The sequence below is a fragment of the Gossypium hirsutum genome, chromosome A08 (assembly GCF_007990345.1).
Source record: "Gossypium hirsutum isolate 1008001.06 chromosome A08, Gossypium_hirsutum_v2.1, whole genome shotgun sequence".
In the NCBI taxonomy this organism is placed as follows: domain Eukaryota; kingdom Viridiplantae; phylum Streptophyta; class Magnoliopsida; order Malvales; family Malvaceae; genus Gossypium; species Gossypium hirsutum.
The window spans coordinates 95199010-95213325 of NC_053431.1; the positions used below are offsets into that span (position 1 = coordinate 95199010).

Sequence of the window (14316 nt, forward strand, 5' to 3'; positions counted from 1 at the left end):
TTTGTTACGACTTAGCCTTTTGTCCAAAAGATTTTAGTTTATCCACATCTCCATCAACTAACCTTCTTGAGGATTTAGCTACACATGGTTAAAGTTAAAAAAAAATAAACATAATAATGGAAAACAAAGCAGCCATAAGAGTAAAACTTGAGAAAAATATGATAGTTAAGATTTTTATGTAAGAAAACTTAAATAGTATGAAACCAAAAGCATTTAACAAAGAAATCTAAAGCAAGAAACACAAAAGAAACAAGCTTTAACATATTTGAAATGAAATGAACTGAAATGCATTAAACTAAAACTTAAAGAGTCTTGGAAGCAAGGTACAGGGACTGTAAATGTAAATAAATCTTAGCTACAATGTTAACTAACATAAAAAAATCAAGCACAATAAGTAAATTCAAAAAAAAAATTATAATTTAAGGTAGAAGAAGAGAAAAATAAAACCCTAGAAAAGTGTACAGAAAAACTAAAGAAAACTAAACCTAAAACTAAGCTAAAAATGTGTCTCTCTCCTTTTCAGCATTTTTTAGCTTTTTTGAAGGATGTTCTAATGACTTTTCAATGCCAAAATTGCCTCTACACGGGCCTTGTGTGATTGGTGGGTTGAGTAGACAAAGGTTGCCCTTTTTGTCTAAATTTGTCTCTCTGATGAAGGTGATATCGCAATACCCAAAAAAGGATATCACAATATCACGGGCAGTGTTGAACTTGAGGGTCTTCCTTGAGAGGTGGATATCGTGATACCCAAAAAAGAGGTAGCAATACCATTGAATGGCCTCATTAATCTTCTATAATGCTGGAGGTATCGCGATTCACTACAGCAAAATAGGTTTTTAGCGGCGTTTTTTTGGGCCTATTAAAACAATTGGTTGCATTTTGATAAGCGCCATAAAAAACGCCACTATAGATAACGCCAGTAAATTTTGCCAGCGTTTATGTGAAAAAATGTCGTTATAGAACATGACTTTTAGAGGCGCTTTTCCCACAAATACCGCTAAAAAATGATCTTTAGCGACGCTTTCTCTACAAATGCCGCTAAAATACCTGACCTTTAGCGACGCTCTCCCCATAAACGCCAGTAAAAAAGCTGACTTTTAGCGGCACTTTTCCAAAAACACCACTAAAAGTCATGTTCTTTAATGGTGCTTTTCCCAAAAATGTCACTAAAAGTCATAAAAAATAAAAAAAATTAAAATATTATAAAAATGCCACAAATCCATTCCCATCCCTTTGCTTGCTTAAGAAAATACTTTAGAAATGTTGTTATCAGTACATACATCACACTATTCTTTGGTTAAAGAATGTAGCAAAAGTGGGATTCCACCGGTTTAGAAATGTATAATTTAATTTGAGGACGTATTGAAATGGAAATTCATGAATAAGGAGATCAATGTTTTTCACTATATCTCATGGATCAAGTCAAATTGCCTTTGATTACATAAGATTCCTTTGAAATTTAAAAAAAAAAATTCAAACTAGTTTATATCAACTTGCTGAAGTTGTATGTATGAATTACAAGACCAACACCTTATTTGAACTTACAATTCTAGGAAAGCATAAAATGCAGTTCCATGAGCATGCATTTAAAGTGGCAAAAAAATTTTACTGATTACAGTGACAGTCTAAGCTCCAAATATAGCTCTTGTGTGTCGCTTGATTCTGAATTCTGACTGCTCGATCCCAATGAGTTGCTGTGATGTTTCTTGTTCTTTGAATGTGAATCCTGTGAGAATGTAAGGAACTAAAACAAGTAAAATTTTAAAACACAATCATCACATGGCAGATAAACTAAATTTCAGCAACTAAACAATTCAATTTGCAGTACTTGAAAACTTCAATTTACAACATTTAAACACTTCAATTTGCAGCCCTTCAACACTTCAATTTGCAGCACTTTAACATCTCAATTAACAACATTTATACTCCTCAATTACAGTGATAAAACATCTCAATTTCCAGCAACTAAACACTTCAATTTGCAGTACTTAAACACTTCAATTTACAACATTTAAACACTTCAATTCACAACATTCAAACACTCCAATTTGCAGCACTTTAACACTTCAATTTATAGCATTTAAACACTTCAATTTGCTCACTTTAACATCTCAATTAACAACATTTATACACCTCAATTACAGCGATAAAACATCTCAAATTCCAGCAACTAAACACTTCAATTTGCAATACTTAAAACACTTCAATTTACAACATTTAAACACTTCAATTTACAGCATTTAAACAGCAGCAACCATCAATTAAATAAGAGGAATTTTAAACATTTTATAGTCATTTCCATCATAATCGACAGCAAATTATCCACCATTTAATTAGCTTAGTTTCAGCATTAATTCGGTAATGAGAAACAATATATAGTCGCATTCAATCCACCATACAAAGATATTTCAAACATCAATTTACTCACTTCCAGACATCATTAACAGCAGCAATTTAACTGATTTCTTTCATACAGTTCTTCCAACCTAAAACAGCAAGATTAAACCACCAAGGATTGAGCATTTTATATGACAAAGACCAAGAAAAGCTCACCAAAGATCTGTTCAAAATGCCGAGATCCTCACACTAGCATTTTATGTGACAAAGACCAAGAAACGTTTGAAACACTAGTACTGGATTACTAACAAAAAAGTACTTTGTAGTGCAAATAATAGCAAACAATTGTGTAACCATGATAGATTTGCATTCACCAATATAAAGTTGGTAAAATTTCATCAGTTCAAAACCATGGTCATTGGGAGAAAAATGCGAATCTACTTGGACGTGTTAGTTGGGGCCATAACAATTGCAATTGCTTTCGATATCATAATCTTAACTTTAAATTAAAGAATGTATTAAAAGAGGGTACTGTTTTTCAAAATTACCTGAATTTGCTCAAAGTTATAAGCTTTCGAGCTTTTGCTATCACAACTGGAAGTTCTCGCTGAATAGCTGAATGTACCTGTTTAAGAAACGTAAACAGTCAATCCCGTGAATCTAAACATTGAAATTATTAACAAATTTGTTGCTGAATACTGCAATTTTAATTCAGACAATTATACATCTTGATGCATACTCTAAACATATATATTGATGAAAGAAAATTGTCTATGACAATATCAGCCTTGCAAGTCAACAAGAAAGGTAACAAATAAGTAGTTCCTAAGAAAAAAAAAAGGATTATCGTAGAAAACTTCATGAATGTAAAACTCATCCATGCTACATATCAAATGAAAGGGCCCGAGACAATGGTATTTTTAAGGATAAATAGGCATTAATGCTATCTTAGGGAAGATATATACTTAATGCCGGTTTATACTTAAAATGTTAATCATGCTCTCATTTTGTCTTGAAGCTGTCCACAATAGGAGTTGGTTTCATGCTTATTATAATCAGTATTTCATTCAATTGGGAGTTAAATCTATCATGGATTTATTTTTTTATATGCATAGATATTTGTATACATATGTCTAGATACAGACAAGCACTACATGCATAAATAAAGTTTGAATGTATCCATACATGTATGCTCCAATGGCATACTGTAATGACCAAGTACACTGGCAAAACATGAATTAAAAATGTATCCCAATAGCCTACTGCAGCACCCAAACGTGTAGAAAAACTACTCAAGTCAATTACAGCACCCAAATTTTCTAGGAAACTAAAATTAACTATTATTAGGACAAGTATCTAGTGAGTGAATAGGGAAAACGAGAGATCTTGCAGGTGAGTACAATAGAGTCTCTGTTTTGATCTTACCTAAACCTGATAAACTAGAAAAAATTTGGGTAAAACCATGTTATTAGGATGTTGAAATTTGAAAACCAATATCATTTCATCAGTATCTTGATAACATATAAAACAAGTAATTAATCAAAGTTGAGATACCTTCATTAGTGATGCACTAGCAGGTTAATTAGAGCCTAAAATTGCTTCATTAAAAAATTATAAAATATACTTCAAACATTTTACTTTAGAAATTGAAGGTAGTAAGCAGTTTATTAAAAAAATTTTAAAAAAAAGTTATATAAGATTTTTATTATAAAATATTTAATAAAAAAGGTAAAATTACAAATAATTATAATTAAATCAAATGAATATAATGAAAACTTAACCAAACCAAGAGATATTGATTCATTGAAGTTATCAAAACCTAAATAGTTTTTGTTTTTAATTTGCGACAACATTAAACTAATTATTTTACAACAAGTAAGATACTGGTAATTGATTATGTTGACTAAGGCCCCGTTCTTTAATCTGGTTGAAAAGCACTTTTACACCCAAAAGTGCTTTTGGGTGAAAAGTAACAGAGAACATATTTCATTTGAGGCCAGTACACTAGCTTTTCTAAAGCACTTTTGGGCAGATGAAAACGCAGAAAATTTCTGCTTTTCCGGCCAAAAAGTGCTTCTTAACTGATCTTTTACTTTTTTAGCCCCACACACAAACTACTGCTGCTTCTTAGCTGGTCTTTTACTTCTTTGCTCTCATCTCTTCTCTCGCTGGTTCTTTGTTCCTCTGCTTCTTAACTAACAAATATCACGTTTTTCTCTTTATTTTTGGACAACCACTTCATCTTCAAACTCAAAGAGCCTTTCATTTATATATTTTAACAACTTTAAATGGATCTTTGCACCATATAAAATTGATCTTAGGCTGAGAAACTTATTATTACCTCATATTTCTTTAGTGAAGAAGAAGAAGGAATAAGAAAAATCCAACTTACAGGAGTCTTAAGGTAGAGATATGTCCTATCTCCTTCGGTATATTACCAGTCAATTCATTCCACATGAAATGTCTTCCACAAACAAGAAGAGAAAAGGAGTTAGCTCTACTAGAAATTATGTGTCAAGAACATTTAAGATATAACAAACTCACAGTATTTTGAGGTGAGAAAGTTGGCCAAGTTCAGGCGCTAAAGTTCCAGAGAGATTCATATTTAGTAGCTGACTGCAATAATTATATATAGCAGACAGCATTAAGGACAAGCAGCAAAATTTTCCAGAATCAACAAAATGAAAAACGATTGAAAAGTGGAGCAGCAACCCTATCAGCAACCCCATCTCTCACTCACCGTTTTCAGTCAATCAAAGCCTATCTTCAAATCCAATTCCAATTCTTTGATTCCATGATTCCAAGCTTAAGATATAAAAGAATGAATATATGAAATCTTACAAAAATAATAAAAAAAGGGTTGATGAGTTTCAATATACTAACCTTGTTACTCCTCAGTAAATTGAAGCCCCTCTAGAAAATCCACTACTTTTCCTTCTAAGATGAGCAACATATTCTTGGCAGAGGAGGCGTGAGAGAAGAAAAGAATGTAAAAGGTCTTTTGACTGAGTTGATTTTTCTTTTTTGAAACAAAACTGAGTTAGATTTTCTTGAATGAAACAAAGGGACTAAAATCATAAATATTAATTACATAAATATTAATTACAAACTTATAATTACATAAATATTAATTACATAAATGGAATTAACAAGAGATGCTATAGCTTCTAATTTAAAGAATTCACTTTAAATTGTAAATGCTATTGTAAAATTTTTAGTATTTATATATTATCCTTTTTTAAAACTTCAATCCAAATATATGTAATATTTTAATTTGTTAGTTTTATGTTTTCTATGTTATGTTTACATATAATATGAGTTATATATTCAAATACATTTTAAAATAAAATAATACAAATGTGTTAAAAGCATTAATTAAAAATTAAAAATAATTTTAATTACTTAGAAATATTTAAAATTAATATTATATATTAAAATATTAATAATAAGTTATAATAAAATTTTTTATATTTTTGCTAAAATATCATAATATTAACTAATTTGAACATTATTTAAATACATATTTGTTACTTTATAATATAATGTCTAAAATAGACATTTTATTCTTCAAAAGTACTTTTTAACAGCAATGCCAAACACTCAAAATTTTCAAAAGCACCTCTTAAAAGCACTTCTAAAAAGCACTTTTCCACAGCACATCTCAAGAGCACTTTTTAAAAGCAATGAAAAACTGGCCCTAAATGCCATTTGAAACATGAGTATGATGACATAGTAGCAAAGATATGAATATAAACATGCAAACAGATGCATGTAAGCCTGCAAACAAACACATCACGAACATGCACATGTCCATTAAAAGGTCATATTTCTTTTTCTTTCTTATAACAAGGAAAAATGTCAAATTTAAAAGGAACAAAATTAACAAGACGACAGTCAGAGATAAAGAAAACAAACAATTTAAACAAGAGCAAACTCAATTATCAATCTAAATACAAAAGTAGAAGTTATCAGTGCTTGCTTGGATCAAAGTCATCTATGAACTATGATTACCATTTATCCTACAGCTACACAGACAACACACACCAAAAAAGACAAACAACAATATATTTAAAAAACAAAGTTAAGAATAGATGTTGTAGATCCATGGGTGACACCATATTCATTTGCAGAATATGGAATAGCTTTGTTCTTTTTCCCTTTTTTTTTATTACTATTAGTATCTACTAGAGGACCAGTGGTAGCACAACAATTTCCCATGAATCAAAACACAATGTTCAACAGCCAACAACTTGCTCTGGTCCAAGTTTCCTGGAATTTCATCCCCATAAGCAAAACATATAAATATATAAAACTTATGAGGTAACCATACATCAATAAGCCAAAATTAAACTCGCAAATCCATAACATTAAACAACTTTAAATATTTGTCTCTGTTTTGGGCAAAAATACAAATTAAAGACACCAAAAATAGAAAGAAAAGAAAAAGGAGAGGCACTTCCAAGAAAGTTGGAAGATTTGAAGTTGAAAGTATTTCACAAAGAGAACCAAAAAGAAAATCTCTACAAACAACCCTCTCAACAAGAGAGGCGGAGAAAAACATAATCTGCCTAAAAAATGAACCATATTAAACAAAGAGAAGAAATTTGTTTTAAAATAAAAAGAGGAAATTTAACTAATTCACCTTCAAAAAAAAAACCAGAATCTCGTGGTAATGAAAAATGTTAAAGAATGTTGAGACAAATGAAAAGGGTTTTGTAAATTTTCAGCTGAAATGTGATTCAATGTGTAAGAAATGAAATGATATAAAAAGAAACAATGAGAAAGAGGGAGAGAGAAGAAGGAGAGTCAAAGCTCTCTCCTTGCGAAGACTTCCTCTCTATCTCTCTACAACCTCTCTCCTTACAAACTCACAAGCACGTACAATCTGCAAAGAGATGTTGTAAATAATATCAACCGCCGAGGGCTTGCTACAAATCCCTTCCGTCGGGTCAAGCAACTCTACCGATTGGCTGCGACAGTTGGGTTGCGATTTTGATTTGGAAAAAAAATTAGGGATTTGGGGAAATTTTAGGTATTTGGGGAAATTTTTTAGGGGAAAAAAAATGAGCTATTTCGGGTATATGGCTGGGATAAAATTGAGTAGAGCAAAACGACATAGTTTTACTTAAAACAAAATGACCGTTTGTGGCGTTTTCTTCCTAGGACCACAATGCTCCTAAAAACCCCACTTAAAACATCTTTAGCGACGTTTTTCTCATAAACGTCGTTAATGCTTAACTTTTTTACAATTTTTATATTAAATTTTTATATCTTTCATATCAATTTTAAATAAATAATTTTTTAAAATTTAAGTAATATTTAAAAGAATTAGATAAAATTTGTAATTTTTATATAATTTTTTTATGTAAGAAAACAAAAAATTTCAAAATATGAAAAAAATAACAAAAACAAAAAAATGAAAAAATTTTGTTATAATTTGGTTCTATCCAAAACAGATAGTTACCTATCCATAACAATCTGTTACTTTTTTTATTTATTTTTCAATATTTTTTTAAATCTAATATTTTAATATATCAATATATCAAATGGTTTAGATTAAATATTTTTAAATATAAAAGCATTAATTGATTGTATAAAATTTTATCATTTAACAAATCTCAAGTAAACCTTAAATCCTAAACCATTTAATACATATAAAGTTTATCTATTATCTCTTAAATAATTTAAACTATAATCATAATTTTAATATAGTAAAATTAATATTATCTTTTTTACAATTATATAAGAAATTATTTAATATATAAACTAAAAAACACTAATTAATCTAAACCCTTAACCCTTATCCCCTAAATCCTAAATCATAAAACATAACCCATAAACCCTAAACCACTAACCTTTAACCCTTAACACCTAAACCTCAAACACCAACCATTAAACCATAAACCATAAACCATAATCCCTAAACCTATAATCCATAAACTTTAAAATAGTAACTCTTAAATCTTAAACCTTAAACCATAAACCCTAAACTTTAATGATAATTAATTCAATATTTTAAAATTAATACTATCTCTTTTACGATTATATAAGAAATGATTTAATATATAAATTAAAAAAATCAGTCATATACCCAAAAAACTTTAAAATTATTTTAAATTATAGTATTTTAATTTTTTTTTCATTTTTAACAAATATTTTTCTATGTTTTTACTTTCAAATTTTTTCTACATGTCATTATTTTTTTCTGAAGAATTTAAATATTCAATTAAAAATAAATTGTACTTTAATTAATATAAATAAACTAGTTAAATAATAAACAGATAAAATGTTTTTTGCGACACTTTTCAAAAAGAGTCGCTAATGCCACTAAGGCTCAACATGACGATGTCTTATTGAATTTTTTCGGCGTTTTTCAAAAAGCGTCGCTAATAATCGATCTATAGTGGCGTTTTTCAACGGTGTTTTTCAAAAAGCGCCACTAATGGTCGACCTATAGTGGTGTTTTTTAAAAAGTGTCGTTAATCTCGATCTATAGCGGCGTTTTCAAAAAGCGTTGCTAATGCTCTATCTATAGCATCATTTTTCAAAAAGCACCGCTAATGCTCAATTTATAGCGGCGTTTTTTATCCAAACGCCGCTAAAAACCTGTTTTGCTGTAGTGATTCTAGGGGTTGGATATTGCGATACCCTTGCCCTAGATGTCATTCTCACTCGTTTTCAACCTACAACACATCCCTACATCACTCAAACACACGTTAGACCTCCCAATGGTATTATCGGCCAATTTGGGTAAAAAAAAACAAAAATGAGAGATTTTCACTTATTACCCAAAAAATATAAAAATACGAAAATAGTGAAAAACTAAGCTAAAAACTTTATTTTGCTCGAGAAAAAGCTCATTAAGTGTGTTGAAAAAGCCTAATTTGTCACATTGATTAGTGGCAGATCACTTATCAAGAGTAGAACCCTTTACAAACATGTCATCAACATAAACCTCATTGTTATGCGCAATTTGATCTCTAAAAATTTTGTTCACAGCTTTTGATAAGTTGCACTGGTATTCTTCAAACCAAAAGGTATGGCATAGTAACAAAATAACATTTCTTTTGTAACAAAAGCCATCTTATCTTGATCCCCAGGGCCATAGATATCTGATTATACCTAGAGAAAGCATCCATAAAACTCATGAAGCTATGCCAAGAGGATGCATCAACCAACCTATCAATTGAAGACAAGGGAAAATTGTCCTTTGGGCAAGCTTTATTAAGGTTGGTGAAGTCGATACACATTCTTCACTTACCATTAGCCTTCTTCACCATCACCACATTTGAAACCCAGCCAGGGTATGCAACCTCTCTAATAAATCCAACTGACAACAATTTTCCCACTTCCTACCTTACGACCTCTACAACTTGCGATGCAAACTTTCTTTCCTTAAGTTTCATTGGCTTAGCCTTGGGAAGAACATTCAATCTATGAACAATTATTCGAGGATCCACCCCTGGCATATCTGTAACCGACGAGGAAAAAGTATCAGCATTTTCCCTTAAGCATTTTACCAAGCTTTCCCTTTCCTCTACTGCTAATGTCAATGAAATCTTAACCACCTTGTCTGCATCATCGTAAAATAATTGCAAAGTTTCCAAAACTTCTGCAGCTTCTAGTTTCTTCACTCTCTCCTCATTAATCCCCTATGAGGTCAAGTGCGTGAAATTGCACAAACGGCCACATAAACACGTGTTAAGTCTAAGATAAGATACATGTCCATGTGCATAGAGTCTACCCAATATGCCATATCAGTGAATAATATCCGTATCATATCTTTCATAATTAATGAAATTATAGACAAGTGAAAAATAATAAAGGTTAATTCCATGTCCTTAAATTATCATTTAAATTCTCTAAATTTTAAATTGTCATCTTGATTTTAAACTATTCATAAAATATCAAGTTTTTTCATCAAACTAATTATCACATCAAGAATCGAATGTAAATTTAAATTTTGCTTTTAGCGCATATGTAAAATCCACCATACATTTAAATATGGTTTTTAAGGAGTTTTTACAATTTCAGAAACAAGAAAAATAATGTGGAAAAAAGGCATTAATTTGAACAATTGAGCTTACTATTTCAAGTTATAATATATATATAAATATATATATAATTAAAAGTGTAAAGCAAACTGTGCATGGTGTGAGCTTCCTGGTCATGATTTTTCCAAATGGGGCACCACAAAGAGTTATGGCATCGGAGATATATATAACAATTTCATTTGCATGTTATAGGTGTCTCAATGGTACACATCACTAAAGTTTATATGATGTTTTGGACTGTAGTTTGTTATTCAATTTTGGCCCTTTCCAACTACCCCCCATTGGCAACGGGTTTTTCTATTATATTTGTGTGGCCTTAATATGATAAGACATAGCTTACTGTTGCTTTGGACCATAACTCTAAAATAATTGCTGTTACTATTTTTTCGGGTAAATATATATTTTGATACTTAAATCTGGTTTTAAAGTTTAAATTGGTACTTGAGGAGTTTTTTAATTAGTTATTTGAATTTGGCTTTAATGTTAAATTTGATATCTAAAGTTTCTTTTGGTACAATTAAGTACTTAAACTTGGCTTCTTAGTTCAAATTGGTACTTGAATTTCACTTTTTGGTCCAAAATAGTTCTTAGTTATTTGAACCAATTTGAATAATGAAGTCAAGTTCAAATACCAATTTGAACCCAAAAGCCAAGTTCAAGTACTTAATCGGACCCAAAAAAGTTTAGGTATCAAATTGAACCTTAAGGCCAAGCTTAGGTGCCTAATTGGACAAAAAAAAGGCCTTTAAGGACCAAATTGAACCTTGATGCCAAGTTCAAGTACCAAAATATATATTTACCTTGATGATCACGAAACTAACTAAACACCTATGTCAAGTTCATAGGCATTAAACAAAAATTTACCTTATCTTTCAATTAAACACAATAAGTTATTAAGCTTGGTATAGTTGACTAGACATGGTAAACCACACATCAATAATGTGAGTTTTAACTTGTAAATAATACATATAATACCACAATTCACATCTCATGCCAATTCGTGTCATTTTGATTAACTAGCTCGAACTTATTCAATCATGGAATGAAATTATTGCATACATGCTCATAACATTTCTTCAATACCTTATTCAATTTCAAAGTCAATATTTCACAAGTGAATATCAAGATCATTATGTCTTATTTCAGTTTCTCAATTCATGTAATATGTTTCACCTGATGAACCCTAGTAAACAAGCTCGGATACACAAGTATCTCCGTTACACCAGTTGCTCGTCCAAGCTAAGTATATTCGTGCCAAGTTACCAGTCTAGGCTAAAGCTTCATAACAACATATTTGATTGCTTTCCCAAGCTGAATATATATATATGTCAGTTTACCCGTCCGAGCTAAACCTTTAAAACGCTATTAGGTTACCAGTCCAAGCTAAACTTGTGTCACATGTATCTTTGAGTCCGCAACAAATGCAGGACCTCAGTAACATCTGTAACCAATCCCGTACAAGTGTGCACAAAACCCTATTGGCATGTCAAGCGTATCCTAATATTTATCTTATTTTTAACTTATATAGTTAGATTGAAATTTAATTAACTAAGTTTAATTAATTTAATCATACTTAATTAACCTAATCCTTCATTAATTAACATATAAGTGGATTCTTCCATCATTTCCCACTAACATATATTATAATTTGGTTTAATTGTCGTTTGGGACCTTTGGCTATTTGCAATTTAAATCCCTAAATCTTTGGCCAATTAGAAACCTATAGTGATAAAACTTTTACAATTTAATCCTTGTACCCTAATTAAGCAATTAATTGAAAAAATTGAAGGACCAAACTTTAATATACTTTTATACCAACTCCATAAATATTTATATTTAATATTTACGGAACCCAATTCATGAAAATAGAGTTCCAAAATCATCTTTTTTAACACCACTAAAAATCAAACAGTTACAATCATAAGGTGAAAGATATCACTCTTCTTCTGTAGTTTCCCTAGCTTTACGTCAAGAATTTGTCCAAAAGCGTTAAAATGATAGTCTTAACCTGGGTTGTTTTTGCTGTATATGCATGCATGAAGTTCCCTCCATTTGCTTTCCAACGTTTTCTTCCCTCCAAATTACAATAGTAATAGGTTTCCCTCCCAAACATGTTATTAACAGTCGACTAACCCAATCCAAATGCTGGCAATTGTCATTTATTTCTTTTTATACTTTCAAAGTTGAACTATTACCAAATGCTGGAATGAAGTGTTTCCCAAGAAATGATTCTTACTTGTTATTTTTTTATCAACTTGAAATCTTCATTTTTGATACTCAAAGTCTTTGTTATTTAGTTTTAAGGAAAAACTGTTCAAAAAAAAATGGAAAATCAAAATGATACTATATATCGGCGAAGAAGGATCGCAGAGCGGAAGTTCAAACGATGCCACGCAGACCTTGAACGATTTGTTTGGAATATCTAATAATGATAGTTTGTTTGAAGGAGGAGGAAGTGACCATTCATCTATTGGTGCTAACAACGATTCAAACGCGAAAGGTGAAGGGATCGGAGATGACGTTGATGATCAGTTTGTAAATGAAGAAGTCCATCGTGAAGATCCTGGTATGGCCTTAGAATCAGGGTAGGTGTCAGGGATGTGATTCAATAGCATTAAAGCATTTTTTGAGTTTTATCAAGAGCACGCGAAGCTGAAGGATTTTAGTGTGGTGAGGCGATCAGTGTGCAGAAACAAGTATGCTTTATTGACATGTGATAAAGGTGGAAAAGTGGGTTGTAGTAGTAGCAGCAACAAGAGAAGTGGATGTACTGCTAGGGTAATGAGTATTAGATAATGATGGAATATGGCATGTAACTAAACTGGATACAAAACATACACATGAATTGCTTTCAAACCTGTCTAGGCTTATGGTTGCATGTATAGTTTAGAGCGCAATAAGAAAAAAAAAATTACAATATGTAGTCATATATAACGAAATTCTAAACATGAATTTGAATAAAGAAGGAAGATCTAATACATGAGAGGTAGTAATGTAATTGTACATTTATACTATTATATGTAATTTCCTAGGAAAAATATAATTAGTACTGGATCAACCTTCAATATAATCATTCATAATTATGATTATTAGAATAAGAAAGATGATAGGTCATTAGAAAAATATCAATAACTAGTATTACCATCCCTTAGCATTCAAACAACTTTGAAATTAAGGCATTACATAATAAAACTAAAAGGAACTTGAGAAATTTAGGTTTGCTATCATGGAAAAAAAAAAAAACTCAACGATCTAACATCTATAGAAACATCAGTATAGTCTGAGAGAGATGCGTCACTATCCAATCCGCGACACGGTTGTTGAGATATGAGAAGCTGAAGCCAAGGCAAACCTTCTTTAAGAGTTTGCCTGAAAGGGTTATGCATGAGTCTCCTAAGGCGTCTTTCACACTCAAGTTGATTCCTTTCTTCGCAAGCTTTAAAGGTTGTTGGTTTCCTTATGTAAAGAAAGTGCTCCATCAACCTTGTTTTTCCTCCATCTCTTCAGTTATATTTGTTCTTATACAGTGCGTTGATCGTAACCGCATTCTCTTCAATCATAAACACCTGCATTTCTCTAACTTATTTTGCCAATCTAATTTAAAAATTCGCTAAAACCCATGGACGCTTTAGCTCGATTATTTCATTTGATTTAGCTATTTCTTTAAAAATTCTAAAAGTTTTGTATATGTAAAAAACGAAATAAATTGTTTTTTAAAAAAATCCGAGAATTGTTGGTTTCAAAAAATGTAAAGATTTTAATTTGAAGAGATATAAAAATTATTAAATTTCAAAATTAAATCATAAAAGAAAGTATATGAATTTTAGTTTCGCGGTGGCAACCTAGCTCGAATGGATAAACTATGTATTTGTTGAGGAAAAACATAAAAAATGTTTAATAGAATTTCCTAAATTAAATGTTGTAT

General features: G+C 30.6%; 1 long non-coding RNA gene across 4 annotated transcripts; it reads right to left on the bottom strand.

Moving 5' to 3' along the window:
* Window positions 1-1382: 1382 nt before the first annotated feature.
* LOC107926858 (uncharacterized) lies at window positions 1383-7407 on the bottom strand. 4 transcript variants are annotated; one of them, XR_005899615.1, is made up of 7 exons: window positions 7220-7407; window positions 5221-6606; window positions 5078-5142; window positions 4882-4953; window positions 4730-4801; window positions 2886-2962; window positions 1383-1744 (listed from the first exon to the last, which is right to left on the bottom strand). It is a non-coding gene; the product is annotated as an uncharacterized lncRNA (long non-coding RNA). The 4 variants fall into 4 exon arrangements; XR_005899616.1 differs by adding an exon at window positions 2429-2486 and having other exon boundaries at window positions 5221-7403; XR_005899614.1 differs by having other exon boundaries at window positions 5221-7402.
* Between the last annotated feature and the right edge of the window lie 6909 nt (window positions 7408-14316).